We start from the raw sequence: 18005 nt of genomic DNA, 5'->3' as shown, positions 1-18005 counted from the left end.
GTTTGCCAATCCCTAGAAAACACAAGTACTCCTAGAGACACAGGCAATCAAGGGAATAGAACATGGCTCTTTGCAGCTGGACTTAGGTGAGCCACTGTTCTCAACTCACTGTGCTAAAGAAGCCACTTCTCATGTGCCTCAGGTGAATTCACAAACCCCTGCCATTTATTACCCAAGCATGATGACTGGATGAAAGAAAATAAGTAGATCAATGTAAACTCATCATCACTTCCAGGAAATAGACACAACTTATGCCTTGCTAGTCTTTATACATAAAAAGGAGCCTATTGTTTTAAGTCACTCCTACTTAAATTTCAGTAATAATAATTGAGATGAGAGACTCCAATGTGTCACTCATGTTTAAACAGTCGAATTGCTAATTAGAGAAACAACACGATAATTTATTATAATAAAGTTAGACCAGATACTATTCCTTCCACTACAGTTACCAAAAGACTAAGCAAAGGTGAGTACTGGCCTACACATTAGTGTAGGTCATTAGAATGACCACGGCTCTTTACAACTCACCAGAATCATGGAAATGTTCTGAGTCTGATCTTAAGTCCTTGGAAAATAGAATACTCTTAAAATAGTGCAATTCAACAAAGTAAGCCCAGGAGCAACAGAACTGGAAGCTACTCAGTAAATACTGTTGGGCTCTGAAAGAATGGCGCCAAGCCATAGGCCTCACAGCATGTTTCCTACTCCAAATGGCAAGCCCTTTTAAAGCTATACATCTCCTTCAATCCATTTATCCATCAGCAATAAAACTACTTTGATGGGATTGATTTAATACTAGGGAGAGTGCTGAATTTGATGAATGCATGACAGCTACTTATTTTGGCCTCTTTTGCAAAGCTAGAGCTAGCATTGTTTGGTTCTTTTGCATAGCTGTAGCTAGCTCTAAATGGAAATTCTATTTCTTCCCTTTGTTTCATTTATCAGAACATACTCAAGGTAACTGTTACAGAGAGCAGAAAAGAAATGGCTCCTGGAACCCTTTTGGCACAGAGGGTCAGTACAGGGCTTGAGATGGGCATGCTGGCTGAACCAGTGCTTTGAGCAGTGTCTTTGCAGGATGAATAACATCTCCACCTTAGTACCAAAGTCATCATCTACAGACAGATAGACCCTCCTCGGGTCTCTTCAACTCCCTTCAAGTCATGATAGGCCTCCTGTCTTGTTTCTTCCAGCTACCATGCCTACCGGTTTTGGATGATCCTCTAAGGCTGCAGGGAAGTTTTTGAGGTTCCTCAAGATGGCAAAGCCTCCCACCCATCCCTACTTGACTTTTTTCCCCAACCACTTCCTTGAAATTTCCTCCAATCACAAACACCCAGGGTGTTATTTTTCTTGTGTTTCTTTGCAGCAAGTCCAAAACTCTCTCTTAGTGGCTTTATGTCACTTTATGGGGTTAAAAGTATTCTTTAGATCAAATGGCAGAAAATAAACATGTACATTGCGGAATATACTCCACTCAAGGCAGAGAGGTGGGCTAATGCTTCTTAGCTGAGAGGGTTCAGTACCTTCTGCCCTGAAAGTTTTCAGTGACTAAGAGTACACAATCACATTTGGATAAGGAGAAAATATATATTTTATAAATACAGTGTACTATAATAGATTGTCATATATACATATTGATATTTATATTTATTATACATTTTCATTCAGTTTTACAAATTTTAGGAAAATATTTCAGAAACATATAGTATTATAACAAATCAGGGTGATGTAAAACATGATATGTTTGTGTTCCCTGGCAAATGCTTCAGTTTTTTTTTTGTTTGTTTGTTTTTTGGCTGTGCTGTGAGGGGGCTTTCTCTATTTGTGGCGAGCGGGGGCTACTCTTTGTTGCTGTGCACGGGCTACTCTTCATTGCGGTGTGTGGGCTTCTCACTGCAGTGGCTTCTCTTGTTGCAGAGCACGGGCTCTAGGCACGCTGGCTTCAGTAGTTGTGGCATGTGGGCTCAGTAGTTGTGGCTAACGGGCTCTAGAGTGTAGGCTCAGTAGTTGTGGCACATGGCTTAGTTGCTCCGTGGCACATGGGATCTTCCCGGACCAGGGCTCGAACCCGTGTCCCCTGCATTAGCAGGCAGATTCTTAACCACTGTGCCACCAGGGAAGTCCCTGCCTCAGAATTTTGAGAAAAATAGTTTAACTCTTCAGCTCCACCTCATAAATCTTCACTCCAAACTTAAGGGCAGTATCAGAGGTCAATTTTTGCAGCACCAAAGCTCCTCCTCTGCCTGAGTTATTTGATTGAAAACCTCAGAAAGACAGCTCTCCACTACAGTTCTGGCTGATACAAGGGAGAGATGGGATGCCATCGAGGACACAGACTCACTAAGACAAGGGAGGATGGAAGATGCCAGACTAGCAGAAGGTGGTGGGGAGGACTCTACAGCAAGGGAAGGAGTGCTGTGGTTTCAGCCCTCATGATGAAGGCATTGAGGGCATGAGGGTATCTGAGCAGGTCTGGGGGGAAAAGAGCAACTAGAGAAGCAGAAGCAATTCAGTGTTTAGGGGTCTCATGGCTCTAGGAGAGCTGTTTGTATAGTCCAGCAGAGGAAGCCAGCACTCAGCGGGGAGGGACTGGACAGGTGTTAGTCAAGTGTGCTTTGGTTTAGGGAGAAGCAAGCAGGAAGCCCATGATGCTGAGAATAGAAGCCCCGTCCTTGGATTAACTGAGTTGAGCGAGGGGGATAAACCTGGGACCAGGGTAGCCACACAGGCATCGAGGGCTTAAGTGACAGATCAGTCGTGGTCCTGGAAGAAAACAGATGCATACACGAAAGAGAAAGGAAGAGTTTCACGAAGGGATGATTTTCAGTGGAGGGGCAGGGTTAAAGAAAACCAACAAGGGACTTGATGTCCTCTGGAACTGGAACAGGGCAGCGGAAGGAGTTACTGCCCCTGTGCCTGAAGGGTCAAGGGGAAGGAGCTGGGGGGAATTGTCCCTCAGGGGCTCTGACCTAGAGAGTCACCAGCTGTGGCTATGGGAGACAGCCAGCAAATAGAAGCTGTGGCCTTTATGGAGGAACACAGCCACTGCCAACACAGGGCCTGGCAGGGAGGGAGCCCAGGAACAAATACCACACATTGTCTTGCTCTGCTCTTCGCTGGCTGGATGCAGAGGGGGCGGGGGGAGCCCAGCTGATGCAGGACACACAAGACAGTCCCTCAGAGCAAAAGCAGGGTAGACAAGTGTGGAGAGTGAATGTGCCGGGGAAAACTAAAAACGCGGAGCACAGCGAGAACCCTGGGACAGAAGGATGCTGCAGCCCATAAGTCACGCTTTGGACCCCCAGGTTGGAATCCACAGAGTGTGATTGCTTCTAAGCCCACACAGAAGTGGGCAAGTGGGAGGGAGGGTCTTAATAATTTAGTTAATATTCTTTCTCTCTCTCTCTCTCTCTCTTTTTTTTTTTTTCTGTCAGTTTGGCCCAGGTACTGGTGCTGGTCCAAACACACAGGTGGGAGTCATCTACATTTAGCCAGTGGAGCAAGGGAGGCAGAGGCATGGAAAATAAGACAGGGATGACCGGCTGCTACAGCTCCAGGTAACCCATTAATCTCAGAAACATGTCAACTCTAACACTTGTGCTTGGTTCTCAGGATACCTTCTAGTGGGTCGGGTCAGCATTATCATAGTCTAAGCCCTGTTCAGAAACCTGAGGAAATTTAGACAGCCCAATAAGTTGACACCAACTCCCTCACTTGCAAGTGTATTGGCCATATGAATCACACACAAAAAAAACTTTATTAGAAGAAAATCAACTACCATTAGAAGAAATTTCTGTTCAAAGTTAAGGAGCCCAGGAAGGCTCCTTCACCGGCAGAGACCACACATCCCTCACTCTGGGCTAGAGCTGCTCTCACCCGGCAGGGTCACTGACCCCAGCAGGTGTCTCTAGCCTGGACTGTGTTTCCACCCTCTGCCCGTTCCCACTCACTGCTCATGCTGGAGAACACGCAAACAGCCACTGCTGGCCAAGGCCAAGGCCGAGGCCACTTCCCTGGTCACTGGGAGGCTCCCCAGAACCTCCTTTCCCCAGCCTTAAAGTTTCTTTTAAAGCTCCCAATCCAGTGGGTTCCCTTACAGCTCCCCATGTTGCAGTGTTTGTCTGCTTGCTTGCTCACTTAATTAGGCTCATTTAGCTTCTAGGCTGTAGCAGAAGGTCAAACCACAGTAAGTCATTCAAGCCAGCCGCCCTCCTAGCACAAGCAGCAGGCGCCCAGCATGAAGTCCAGGCACCTCCACTCTGTCCTGTCTTCCTTCTCCACCAAGCACACGCTCAGAGGCTGTAAAGAGCCTTTCTCTTCTTTTTTGTTTGATATTTCAGACCTGGTGCTAACCATCCATTTTAGCCTTTCCCGTCACTAATTTTACCCACTGGGGTTCTTCAGTAAACACAGGTTTTATGGATGCTTTACAAACGTGTTGAGAGAGAATAAAATGGTATAGTCTCATCTCATCCAGATGCTACACAGCTTGATAGGCTAATAATTAGTTTGACCCAGAGAATCTGAGACCTTCCAAAAGGGCTTTCAGGAAGAGCAGCACAAATCATCACCTCATAATAAAAGCCACCATTTGTTGAGACCAACTAGGTCTCATACATTAATCTGTGGGGGTTACCTGTTTATACTTTAATCCCCATATAAATATGTAAAGGATATACTTACCCTTTAATACAGCAGCCCAATGTATTATGTATTCTTATCTCCATTTTAGAAATTAGCTTAGAGTGTTTAGGTAATTTGCCCAAGATTAACAGCTAGGAAGGTGCAAAGACAGGATTGGAATTCGGGTAGCCTGGACAAGCTAATCTGAGTGCCTGCCATGCCTACTAACCCATTATGAGCCCCTGCTGGAAGAGGGGGCTAAATCACCTCATAATGTAGAGCTATAGGAATATGTTCATTTAAAATAATAACAATGTCAAAGCATGGAATTCACAGTACCACAGATATGAGAATAAATAAGATATATGGGTCTGAGTTTTCACCCACTCACATCTGCGTATTCTTAGATGCATTTCTTAGGTGCATGATTTTCCCGGCATGCTGTATAATTTACGTATTTACTTTTCATACCACTTATGGAACTACTGAAGGTATAGGACAATGACTCTTCTCACAGCTTTATTAATACAATTATTATAGAAATTATTAATTCAGTATTTGTGTTTAAGGCTGGCAAACTCCTTTCCCTAAAGCACCATTTCCAATTTCTGATCTTAAGCACATTCAAAAGATCTTGTGACCACCATCCATATGGGCCCTCCCTGATGTCATGATACATTTCCCTAGCTTTCCTGATATCCCACTCTGATGTGTACTCTTTACTTTCTAAGATCCATAGACATTAGCAGCAGGCCTTGACCAACTCAATTGTAGGAGGACCTCTCTCCTGAAAGACATTTTCTAAATGTCTACAGCTTGATCCCTTTACTGCCCAATAGAACACCCTTCCTGCCCCATGGGGGCCTGTCCTCTCCAACCAACCCAGAAAACACCATTCACACTATATTCCATTACTATTGACTATTTACTATTATGTTACATACCATTTGCTTATTCTTTTGTACCAATTAGCATTTTCTTAGCTTTCCCTGAATTATGATACTTTAATTGGTAAAGAAAAGAAAGGAATCAACCATTCAAGAGTATGAAGAAGACATAAAGAAGGTGGCACGGGGTGTTGAGCAGAAGGTACTTGGGGAGTTAAAATAACGGCTGTCAATTCAGGCAACCAAGTACCCTCGCTGCTGACTCCAAAGCTCGTGTATATACTATATGGCAGCACAACCCATGTCCATGCCCTGCCTCACTTAAGGTTCAGCCTTCTGGAGACTCTAGCCCAAGGTCTCTATTACAGAGCTATGCTTGGAAAAGAGAGCAGGTGACGATGAGTGCCAGGGGAAGCAACCAGGGCCGATGTCCTTTACAGTGATGACTAAAGGACGATATTCCTGACATCATCCTTTAGTCATCAGGAATATCAGCAGGGATGAGCAGTTCCCTTGGGAAGCCAGGCAATAGACAGCCTCCCTTCCCTAGGCCAAGACAGGCTGAGTCCAGAGCTTACAAATTAAGTGCCACACAGGCAGAGCAGATGATGTAAATGAGTGAGGTGACCAAGAGAGCGGCAATCAAGAGTGCACACGTAGGGACTTCCCTGGTGGTCCAGTGGTTAAGACTCCATTCTTCCAATGCAGAGGACGTGGGTTTGATCCCTGGTCCGGGAACTAAGATTCCACATGCTGCGCAGTGCGGCCAAAAACAAACAAACAAACAAGAGTGCACATGCAGACTGTAGAACTCCTGCCTAAGCAGAAGGAGCCAGCCACCTCTCATTGCATTGTAGGATTGTGGTCAGTGGTGCCAGCTCCTCTGATTTTCCCAGAGAACTCATAAACCCACATTTTAATGTGAAATATCTCAATTTTTAAATGTTATTGACAATTTTAATATATTTTTAAACTATGTGTGCCCTTGCCTATGGACATGCAGATGTGACCTATGGACTGCAACCCCTGCCTGATGCCTGAACGTTAAGATTAGCTGCTTCTTTCCTTTCACTAGATTGTTCCTTTAAATTGTACCCTCCCTGCAGCCTCTACCCCTCCTCCTTGGCTTTTCCTCTACCTTCTCTTCTTTTGCTTCCACTCACATCATCCTAATTCCTTCAATCCAAACCCTCACTCCCTTCTCTAATGCTGTCCACTTATCCAAATTCCATTATAATGATTATATAAAAAGACCCAACCCCCCATCAAATAAAGCAATTTATGAAAAATCAAAATGAGCAAAACTTTTAAACCTTGGATTAAAAGCCACCTAGTAGACTCCTCTGTCCTGAGGGAACTTCAGGCGTATTAATAATTCAAAGGTTCATACTTGATTGAACTTATTTTTTTTTTCCTATTTAATATTACCTCATACACATGCTGTGTTTTCTCTTTAAGCTCTTGAAGTGAAAAGCCCTGTCAGCTTCCCCTGTTCAAACCACTCCAGCTCCCAAATGCCCCTCCTCCTCTCCACAAACATAAAACTGCTAACATTTCAGACCTCTCTCTTTGGAGTTAGCTGACAGTGGTGCCTGGAGCCCTCCTTGGACCTCCTGGGGCTCTAACCCTCTGTGAGGAACCATGGCCATGGCTGGAAGGTCTCTGAAGGAATTTTCTAGATATTCATCTAGCACTTCAGCAACCCGACACTCCACCAACACTGAGACATTTTCACCCCTCATTTTCTGGATTAGACCCAATTTCTGGTCATTTCATAAGACTGAGGTGTCAAAACAGGGCCAATCTTGAGTCTAGAGAGAGTAGGCAATTACCTACATACGGAGATTTACCAAATACAATAAAAACTCAAAACGTCCCCACCTGTTCAAAACAGCTGAAACCTCAAGCCAAGCTTTTCATTCCATCTCCAAGGTACAGGAGACTGTGTCCCAGGAAAAGCTTCAGTAAACTTCAATCCATACTGAGGGATAACTACCGGATGTCGGATGTTGGGCACATTCCTCAAAGAAAGGTTAGGTGGTAGGAGAAAGGAGAGACCTGGGGCCATGTCGTTGGTGGGAGGCCCCACCGAGGCAGGGACGAGGTACCTGAGGTGAGAGGCGTGGCAGTCACTGCACTATTTTGCCTGACTTTCCTTCCTACCCTGCTCCCACTTTGCTCCTCCTCCAAACTGCAGCACAGTCAGTATTTTTGCCTGCCACAATCAGAGAATTTGGGGAAATACTTTAACACATCCTCCAGTCATTAACACAAGATCAAAATCCTTAACCCACCTCCCACCCCCAATGACTCCTGTACCACCCCAGCATTTACAACGTTTACACAGACAACTCAGGAGACCATAAAATCTGCTGGAGTGTTACGTTGGTAATTCCTGAATCTGAAAACTTGAGGCAAGTCCTTTCTCATTGAGGAATTTCACTTTCCTCATCCAACAGAGATACAGCTCAGAGGGCACACTCCCATGTTGGGTATAATTCTTTGGGTGAAATGTTTAGAAGAGTCCTGCCAACACAGAGCAGCAATTTCCATGCAAATTCGCGCCTGTGGGGAAAAATGCAATTGGTCCAACTATTGTACTGATGGGACACCCGCTTCCCACTCCACTGGGGTGTGGAAACACGAAGGAAGAGATCTGTTTGTTCAGCCTCTGCGCGTGCCAAACATAAACGACTCCTGTGTTGCAAAGGAGGCCTTCGCTCCCCACTGCTGCTCAGTGGCAAGGATTGCATAGAAATGAGAAGTTGTGTTCCCCTCCTTCTCAGCGGGATTGTAAGAACAAAGGCAGTGTTTTTCAGAAAGAATCAGAAAAACAAAGCCAGGGCATTTATGTTTTGTGAAACAAAAAAGGTTGGTTAACCATGTGGAGTTTACAAAGAAAAATAATAATAATCTACTCAACTTGGTTAATCCTGCGGTGACAGTGTTTCAATCCACCCACCTCAATTCCAATGGCCTGTGGCCACGCTGGGGCAGTGATGGATACAGTGGCGCAGAGTTCAAGACCCATAGATTGTTCTGGTCTCTGCCACTAACTATCAAGATGAACTGGGGCAAATTGCAATAAATGAGTTGAAGTAGCTCAGTGGTCTTCAAACTGGGGTTCAGCGACATCTGCCCTAGTGCATGAAGACTTTCTGAGGGCTTTCCAGGGGAAGGGAGAGCTTTGGGGAATCAACTGCCAAATCTTCAACTTCCACATGTCCTCTTTCCTGAAATGAATCTGCTAAAATCATGTCTCAAGGACTCTTTTTTTCCTCCAATAATCCTTTTCCTTCTTTGCAAAAGAAAAGCACACTCCTCCAGTAATCCTCTTCCTACTTTGCAAAAGAAAAGCACACTCTTCAACCACCACAGTCCTACTCGGGTGCATTGTCCTGAGGTGTGAAAACCTCCAGAGCTTCTTCCTGAGGGAGGGTCCTTTGAGAGAAAAGCAGGAGCGTTTCAAAAAGAAACAGAGGGGAGGTGAAACACTCATGGCAAGCCTCTTTCTTGGCTTCTTCTTTCCCTCACTCTCTTCTTTCCTTCCTTCGTTTCTTACAGTAGGAATCCAGAAGCAAGAAGGTTCCAAAGGGTCACATACTAACACATTCATTTGAATTAAAAAATGAAATAAGATGTTTTTTTCTGACAGAAAGTAAGTCCAATTTGGCAGAATGGTTTGACAATAAGGACTAGCTTTGCCAATTAATTTATATGATGGACACTCTCCATAAATTTAATGAGCTAAATCTGCAGCTCCAAAGTTTTGATGAAAATACAGTTTTAATCATGGATATAATATTCAGTATATCAGCTAAAATATACTTTGTAACTATTTAAATTTATGATAAAAATTTTAGATGTCAACTCACAAAGGATCTTTCCAAATTATTTTACAGACTACATGAGCAAAAAAGACTGAAGCCACTAGTCTAGGAAGGAATTCCACTAGTCTGGAGCTCTTTCCAGGTCAACTGCATGTGGAAATTCTTGGTCTTTTCTCTTTATCCCTCTCTCTGCACCCAGCCATATACCTGAGTCTCCTAGCCTTGCCATAATGCTTTACCAATCACAGTATTTGAGAGGAGACTTTGTTTCTAGTGTTCAGTATCCCTTCAGCTACCCCCAAATAAAACTAGCCTGAAAGACCCAGAAAAGTCGAGGGAGAAGCTATGGGAACCAGGCAGAAAGTCCCCAAAGCACTTTCCATATGTCTTGACCATCTTACAGATGAGGGGACTGGAATGAACAGACTGAGCATCTCAACTGTATCAGTAAAAATAATAAACTGGTCTGTCCCAATCTCCCCACAGTACTAACTTAATATTTACTTCCCACTCATAAGAAAGAGAGATGATATTCAAGGTCAAACAGCAACAATTCTTTTTAACTTTCTCTTTGTAATGCATTTAATTGACACAATTCTTATATTTGTCCACAATGATCACTCCTGGATGTGAAAATGAGAAGAAAAAACTACATAGATATAGAGAGATAGAGACAGAGATAAATAGAGACAGAGAGATAGAGATAGAGACAGAGAGATAGAGATAGAAATATATAGAATAGCTCCCATTCCCTTTGCTTGATTTATAGAAGGCCAGAGTGGTAACAATCTCTATTGTTACCAATAAACCTCAGAAAAGGAGATAATTTCTTCAGTGACTCTGATTAGCTATACTAGCCAGCTGGTTTTGCTTTAGACAAAATTTCTCTAATTTTTTTGTGCCATGGCCGCCTTTAGCCATCCAGTAATGTCTATGCAACCCCTTTTTTCTCCAGAGTGGCTGCACCACTTTTTTTTAAAATTGTAGTAGCACTTAACAGGATATCTACCCTTTTTAAAAATATTTATTTATTTATTTGACTGCACCTGGTCTTAGTTGCGGCATGTGGGATCTTGTTCCCCGACCAGGGATCGAACCTGGGCCCCCTGCATTGGGAGCGTGGAGTCTTAGCCACTGGACCACCAGGAGATCTACCCTTTTAACAAATTTTTAACTGTACAATACAATCCTGTTAACTATAGACACTAGAACTGATTTATCTTGCATAACTGAAACTTTATGCCTGTGGAAAAATAACTTCCCATTTCCCCCTCTGCCAGCCCCTGGTAACCACCATTTTACTCTCTGCTTCTATGAATCTGACTATTTCTGATTCCTCAGATAAGTCAGATCATATAGTACTTGTCCATGTGTGTCTGGCTTATTTTACTTAGCATAATGCCCTCCAGAACCATCCATGTCATCGTAAATGGCAGGATTTCCTTCTTTTTTAAGGTTGAATAATATTCCATTGTATATATAAATCTCATTTTCTTTATTCATTCATCCATCAGTGGACATTCAGGTTGTTTCTATATCTTGGCTATTGTGAATAGTGCTGCAGTGAACTTGGAAGTGCAAGTGTCTCTTCAGGATCCTGATTTCAATTCTTTTGGAAGTGGGATTTTATGGACCCCTTTGCAGAATACACATAAGAAATGAGTAAGATTGCAAAAGGAGACAATCATCTAGAAATACTGTTATAAAAACATTTTTAAAAGCAATTTTGTGGCATAGTAGTATTTGTGCTTTTTTATTAATATATTAAATAGCAAGTGTCAGGAGCAAGAATAATATTTATCATAAGTTTAAAGTAGTGATTAGTATACAAAGTATTTTGAAATATCTGCAACGACTATGTTATTAAAAAATTTATGATTTGGTGAAAAATTCACAGATACTGCTGATATAATTGGGGTTTGCTGCTTATATACATAATAAAAGGAAATGTTAAATTTCAGTTAGAATTTAGTGAAAATACTTAAGTTTTTCCCATTCAAATTCACAGATCCCTTGCTCTAGACAAATTATGACTCAGGCAATATTTTGAAGGCCTGTCCACCTTCCTTTTTTGGCCCTCTTTACTCTTCTGGTTGGCTCTTCCTTCCCTGTATACCTACCCTATGGTAGTTTTGATAAGCTGTTGTGATAGCATAGCTCATGTATAATAACCACCATTCATTGACTGTCTACCATTTTGCATACCTTATTTATGTGCCTTCTGACAACCGTCCAAGACATTTGATGGAAAAAATAAAAAAAACACAACTGAAGCTCAGGAGGTTAAATAACTTGCCCTAGGCAACAAAGTGGAAGACTCGGTATTTAAAACTCAGGTCTGTATGGCTTAAAACTTACTCCCATTTTCACTACACTCCACTGCCCCCTTCTGGCTTGGAGAAATTTTGCATTTTAATAGGGAGTCTAAAAACCAAATACCTCCAAGAAATAGATTTCTGATGGAATTTCAGGGCATCAGAAGAGAGCTATTTGGAGATAAAGAGTCTTTAGACACTCTTTCAATTTTGCAATACGAGTAATTCTTTTCACCCACCGCCCTACTTCAGAGAGATAAGGAACTGAATCAAACCACAGAAATATATCCCTAATCCTCGTGAGGGCTGCACAAATTTCAGAACATTGTGGACAAACAGAACGCTTCAGTACTTTTGAAGGGAAAAGGGAGATTGTGGGGAGGATATTTTACCCAGATGCCACTGCAAGCATTGTTCTAGATGCATTCTGGATTTTTTTAATTACTCCAAAGACAGTAAAGAAACTATGATCCTTACTTGATAGAGGAGGAACTGAGTGCCAAAAAGGATAAAGAAAAGGGAAGGAAGGGCTCTCCCCATCTGTACAACTTCCCAGTAGCTTTCTGTTGTTATAAGCAGATTCCCCAAATTCTAGAAGGAAGAAAGTACTGGGCAGGGAAAGGAGAGCATCTAAAACATTGTTTCACAGATGAAGTACAAAAACAACTTGAAGGCAGCGCCCTCCTTCTAGACTGTAAACTCCCCAAGGGAAGGGACTGCATCTTTTACACATCTACTCTCCTGAGCAGCTGGAATGGGGTCTGACACAGGAGAGGCTCACAGTGATTCTTTTAACCATACAAGGCAACACTGGCCTGTGAACTTCCTCTGTAGCTCTTTAGAGGATCCAAGGCATTCTGTCAGTATCGGACACCCAGTGTTTTTAGCAGCTTGATTTTCCAGGCAATAAACTTTGGACAATGCTGTATTCATTAATCACTGAAATGATGCACATCTCTATCTCTTCTCATTATCCTTCTCTCTTATCATGCTTTCTACTATTTTAAGGCAGAACTGGTAAGTATTGTACCCACTGCAACCACTGGATGACAGGCTTCATCTGGCTTTTTACTAATATTTGTCAAGTTCAAATATATGGTATTCTATTGAGTGCATTAGAAAATTAAGATGGATGGGAATGGATTATGTCTAACATCTTTTATACTACAAACATTATAAAAAGTCTCCACTAGTCTCTAACTAGACCTTCTCCCTTATCTAGTGTTAACTCTAAGAAGCCATTTCAACAAATACTTATCAAACACCTACTATAAACTTTGTCCTATTCTAGGTGCAAGGAGTAGGGAATACAATGTGATAAGTCAAAGCAGCAGTATAAATAAGCTCTCTGAATCAACCGAGAAGTAACTCATTTTTGCAGTGCTTCCTACTTTTTAAATTGCTTTCACAATACTAGCTCATATTTTTCTTAAGGTCACATCCTCCCCTAGGTGGTAGGTAGAGCAGGTATTATGACCAAGTATTAACAAGTTTGCAAGACTTGCCCAAGTTCTGACAGTGTATTAGTAGGAGAACTAAAGCTAGAGTCCAAACCACGAAGATCTGGCCCAGGACTTGAGTCTCCACTTTCACGATCTATTCCTTTTCCAGGCAGACTGCTTTCCTATATAACCAACGTCATTCAATAACACTGCGATACCTATTCTGAGACCTCACAATCCAACTCATGATGGAGACCCCTGTTGTTCTACATCTCACCCCAAAGTTCCACATGCAATTATTCCACCAGGTTAATGAGTAGAAATGGTTAATGAACTATGAATTCCATACCTAGGGGTTCCACTTATCTATTGCTACATAAATTATTCTGAAACCCAATGGTTTAAAACAACAATTTTACTATGAGTCATGATTCTATCTATCAGGAATTCGGGCTGAGCTTATCATCTATTGATTCATCTATTCCACGTGATGTTGATGGTGATCACTCAGCTATATTCAGCTGGAAGATGGCCTCAATCACATGTCTGACACCTTACAGGGGAAGGAAAATGGCTGTAACACTGGACTTAGCTGGGACTATCGGCCAGAGCACCTGTATGCGACCTTTCCAGTATGGCAGCCTCAGGGTAATCAGACTTTTTACCTGGAGTCTCAGGGCTCAAGAGTGATGAGGTAGAAGCTGCATGGTCTTTTGTGACCTAGCCTCGGAAGTGACATAGCATCACTTCCATCATATTCTTTTGGCCAATGCAGTCACCAGCTTGCTCAGATCCAAGGAGAGGAGACACAGACCCTACCTCTCCATGAGAAGAGTGCTAAAGGATTCATGGCCATGATTTTAAACAGTTCCATATGGGTTTCTTATATTAACTTATAATTCCTCCTCTTAGCCAATGGTGGTCAAGAGAGCTGTCTCTGTTCCCATGCCACCCATTTCCTCTTCTCAAGTCACCCAAATTTGCTAGCCTTCTGTCTGTTCTGCACGCTCGGCATGCTCCTGTCCCCTGCAGTGCTGTGTTGGTTGGTCATTTCCTGGATCAGGGCCCTCGTTACATAAGGTTCACAGCCTTCATCCATGGCTGCATGAGGTATACACTAAGGGACTGAGTCCTCATTATTTTTATTAAAAGGCGCTGGTGCTGGTTGTTTAGTGCCAGGAATGGCTTCTCTCTCCACTAGTGCTACTTTTGCATCATTCAGTCCCTGAGGCACTCCTGTTGTTTCCTTGTATGTATGTCAGCTGTGCACCGATCTCTGCCAACTTAGAACTGAGCTCTCAGAGTAGGGTCTTTACCTGTCCTAATAGGATGTTTTGTGTTCCCAACAGTACACTTGAGACCGAATTGCAAAGCAGATAAGAACACAAGCTTTGGGGTCAAAAAGCTCTGGATTTCTAATCCCTGCTCCACCACTGTGTAATATTGTCCAAGCTACTTCATATCACTGAGCCTTAGTTTCCTAGTCTGAAAAATGGAGACAAAGATATATACTTCCTGTCAAAGGGGTTAAAAGGTTCTATGTAGACAAAGCAATTATCACATCACTGGTACTTAGTAAATACCCACTAAATGGTAACTACAGTAATAGTAGCACTACCAGTAGTAGCAACGGTGGTTAACAATATCTGACAAAGGACTATGATGACATAAAGTAAAGGACTCATGAGCATGCAAATGAATTCCTTTTTCTACAGATATATAAACTGGACTTAAAATATGTATGGATATGAGTATGAACATACATACACATGTATAAGTTAAAATATTTATATTTTCCCTAGGTATATTTTATTTATATTTTTTAAACGTCCACATGGGTATTTTCTGTCATTCATTCATACCAGCTTTTCAAGTAACTTTTACCAAGAGAATCTACCTATTTTAAAAAAGCATTCAAATGCTGTGGTTGGGCTTGGCATATCACAAAGAATACAGCATGATGAAAATGTCTCTAGAGCATCATAAAGAAACACTTCAATATTTAATATGGGTGGATTTACTCCAAGGGCTGAAACACAGTCTGCCTATCACCAGTTCAGTTTTGAAATACAGTTCTTGGTTCCACTCCGCACTTCAATGAATGTGATCAGTGCAAATTCACAAGATGAATAAATCTTAAGGATATTGAACTAAGTTATTTCCCAACACAAGAACACAGGGAGCAAGACAATCTTGATTAGACGATGCCTGAACTAATATTTCATCTTGGACTAGATGTTGTAAAGTTTCATGTTATTGACTCCCTGTTTGAATCTTCTTTGGAGAAAAGCAATATTCTACTCTGAATTGGTTATTATCACAACATCATCCCCATAGTTAAGATCTGTCAATATTCCTTCATCCGGGAGACGCTTAAGGTCTAAGGTTTTACTGGTCCTGACATGAAGTAATCTGTATCACAATTCACATGCAATTCACATCACTTATACAGTTCAATCTTTCTGAACAAGTGAAAATCCACCCAACAGAGACTATATATACCTGCCATTCATCTACAACTGTGCAGAAGAAACTGGGTGGAGGATAGAGTTAAGGGCATTTTAGAGGGTCTGAAATTTTACTTCCCAATAGGCAGCAAAGGATGGGATGAAACATTGAAAGTTCCTAGGTTTGGTATAAGTACAGTGTATTAATTTCCTAGGGCTGCCATAACAAAGTACCGTAAACTGGGTGGCTTAAAGGAGATTTACTGGCTCATGGTTCTGGAGGCTAGAAATCCAAAATCAAAGTATCAGCAAGATTGGTTCCTTCTAAGAGCTATGAGGGCAAATCTGTTCATGGCTCTCTCCTAGCTTCTGGTGGCCCCAGGTATTCCTTGGCTTGTGACAGCATAACTCCAACCTCTGCTTCCATCTTCACATGGCTGTCTTCTCCCTTGTGCGTTTACATCATCTTCCCTCCATGTACATGTACCTCTGTGTCCAAATTTATTTTATACAAAGACATTTGTCATATTGGATTAGGGCCCACCCTTATGACCTCATTTTAACTCAGTTACCTCTGTAAAGGCCCTATTTCCAAATAAGGTCATGTTCTGAGGGGGTTAGGACTTCAACAGATGTTTTATGGGTGACACAATTCAACCCCTAACATTCAATATGTAAAATTGAGAGCAAAACAGAGCAAGGAAATGGCACAGCCATATTACAGCAATGTAGGACCAGGAAAAATGCCAAAGTAACACAAAAGATTATCATTCGTGCCTTCCAAAATTATTTTTCCATTGTTTAGTCTCCTTTTATGCAAGCTACCATTGTTTCACTTTCAATCTCTGTAATTCAAAGCACAGAGAAAAATTTGATAACCTTTTTTCCCAGATCTGTCTTGGGATGTCTGGTTCCCAAATAGGTTCTTCTGTTAGGTACAGGATTTCCCTGAGCTTTCTATATTTGTTATTTCTTTAGCAAAAGGGTTTGGAATAACTTGCAGTCAACAGTTCTGTATCATATTTTGCTAAGAATAATAGATGTGTATGGTGATTATCATTAGACTTGAGTTAGTTATAAATTGACAAAATCCTTCCAAACATTGGAAAATTGATCTCATCTTTCTCAGAAGAATGTTTTTCCTCTCTTCACCTCTGGCCTCCAGCTTCTTAGAACCAACACCATTCAGGGAGGGTTTAAATAAAGAATCTACAGCATTTATGATGTTCTTAGGCCATAAATAATGCCTCTGCCAAGGACTGGGCTCTTAGAAATGGACTTTTGCTTTCTCTCAAGTATACTGCAAGGAGGAACACTATGAATCTGGGAATATCTCCTTCCTTTGCCAAAAGTATATGTTTTAAGCTTTGGAACCTCCGAAAGGACTAGCCGGCAAATACTGTATGAGAAATGTAGGACAAGAGACCAAGTAATAGAAATCATATCTGAATCCAACTTTGGATATGTGTGAGATTTTGAGATTGTACTCTACAGTAGAAGCAATACCATATAAAGTAGAGCCAATGTAAGAAATGCTTAGACTAATCTTTGTAACTGCATTTTCCCCCTAGATTGGATGGAGCTTTGAATATTCCAAAGTCAGAAGAGGAGCCACGATTCAAGAGATATGTAAAGAAACCTTGGAAGAAAATGTCTAGTCTCCAGAACTAAGAGTTAACAGAATTATAACTAATTCTAACAAATTTGAAAACCAAATACCAGAATCAGAGGACCATATAGTGGTATCATATTTTTACCTGAGTAATTGATATTATAGAAAATCAAGTTGTGGAAGATACCTTTGCAGCAACCGCAGCCCTAGATTCATGTTCAATATGTGGATTTCTGGATCTTTCAAAGGGTGCCAACATGTGCTAAATGAAAGAAAAAGAAATATTAGAATCATCTTCCTCAAACTTGACCTACTAATTTCAGAGATAAAAGTCACTTAGCTTAACGGTTGTTTGGCTGCTTGGGCTAGAGTAGTGGCTTTAGATATTTTTCTTTCAAGTGAAATTGTAGCTTTACTGTAATACATTTTATGGCATCTCATAACATTGATATGGTGTAATAACTACAGTTATGTTACATGATCTCAAAACTAGGACAGCCCTTACAGATTGTCTATCTTTTCAAAGTAGCTTTTACATACATGATCACTGTATCTCAGGTTACTAACTCAAAAGAATACGGAGGTCCAGAATGGATGTGTGACTTGCCCAAACTCACCCACAAGGCAGAGCCAGGACCTTGCCCTCCATGCTCTCTGCATCCTCTTTTCCATTTCTATTTCACATCCATATCACCTCCAAACACTTTGCTCAAATACTTCAGCATCTGAGTCACAGTTGCTCTCTCTCCCCAATCTTCAGCCATCATTCTCAGTAACAGAATCATCCAAGCTGATGACTAGAAAATTTCTCAACAACTCTCATCCTCAACTCCATCACACTTCAGC

General features: G+C 41.7%; 2 long non-coding RNA genes across 6 annotated transcripts in view; one reads left to right on the top strand and one right to left on the bottom strand.

Moving 5' to 3' along the window:
- Nucleotides 1–18005, bottom strand: part of LOC115849690 (uncharacterized) — a 422316-nt gene that overhangs the window by 345713 nt on the left and 58598 nt on the right. For 3 of the 5 annotated variants that reach the window (XR_009564593.1, XR_009564597.1, XR_009564594.1), the window contains exon 3: nt 17347–17421. This is a non-coding gene — a long non-coding RNA (uncharacterized lncRNA). Of the gene's footprint in view, nt 1–17304; nt 17422–18005 lie in introns of all 5 variants that reach the window. The other 2 variants (XR_009564596.1, XR_009564595.1) reach the window with 1 other exon arrangement.
- Nucleotides 3202–17476, top strand: LOC132597605 (uncharacterized). The gene is made up of 3 exons (XR_009564599.1): nt 3202–3308; nt 3438–3560; nt 17119–17476. It is a non-coding gene; the product is annotated as an uncharacterized lncRNA (long non-coding RNA).

This window comes from Globicephala melas, chromosome 7 (assembly GCF_963455315.2).
Source record: "Globicephala melas chromosome 7, mGloMel1.2, whole genome shotgun sequence".
In the NCBI taxonomy this organism is placed as follows: Eukaryota; Metazoa; Chordata; class Mammalia; order Artiodactyla; family Delphinidae; genus Globicephala; species Globicephala melas.
Note: the sequence above shows the minus strand (reverse complement) of the source record. Positions and strands in the feature narration are given on the sequence as shown.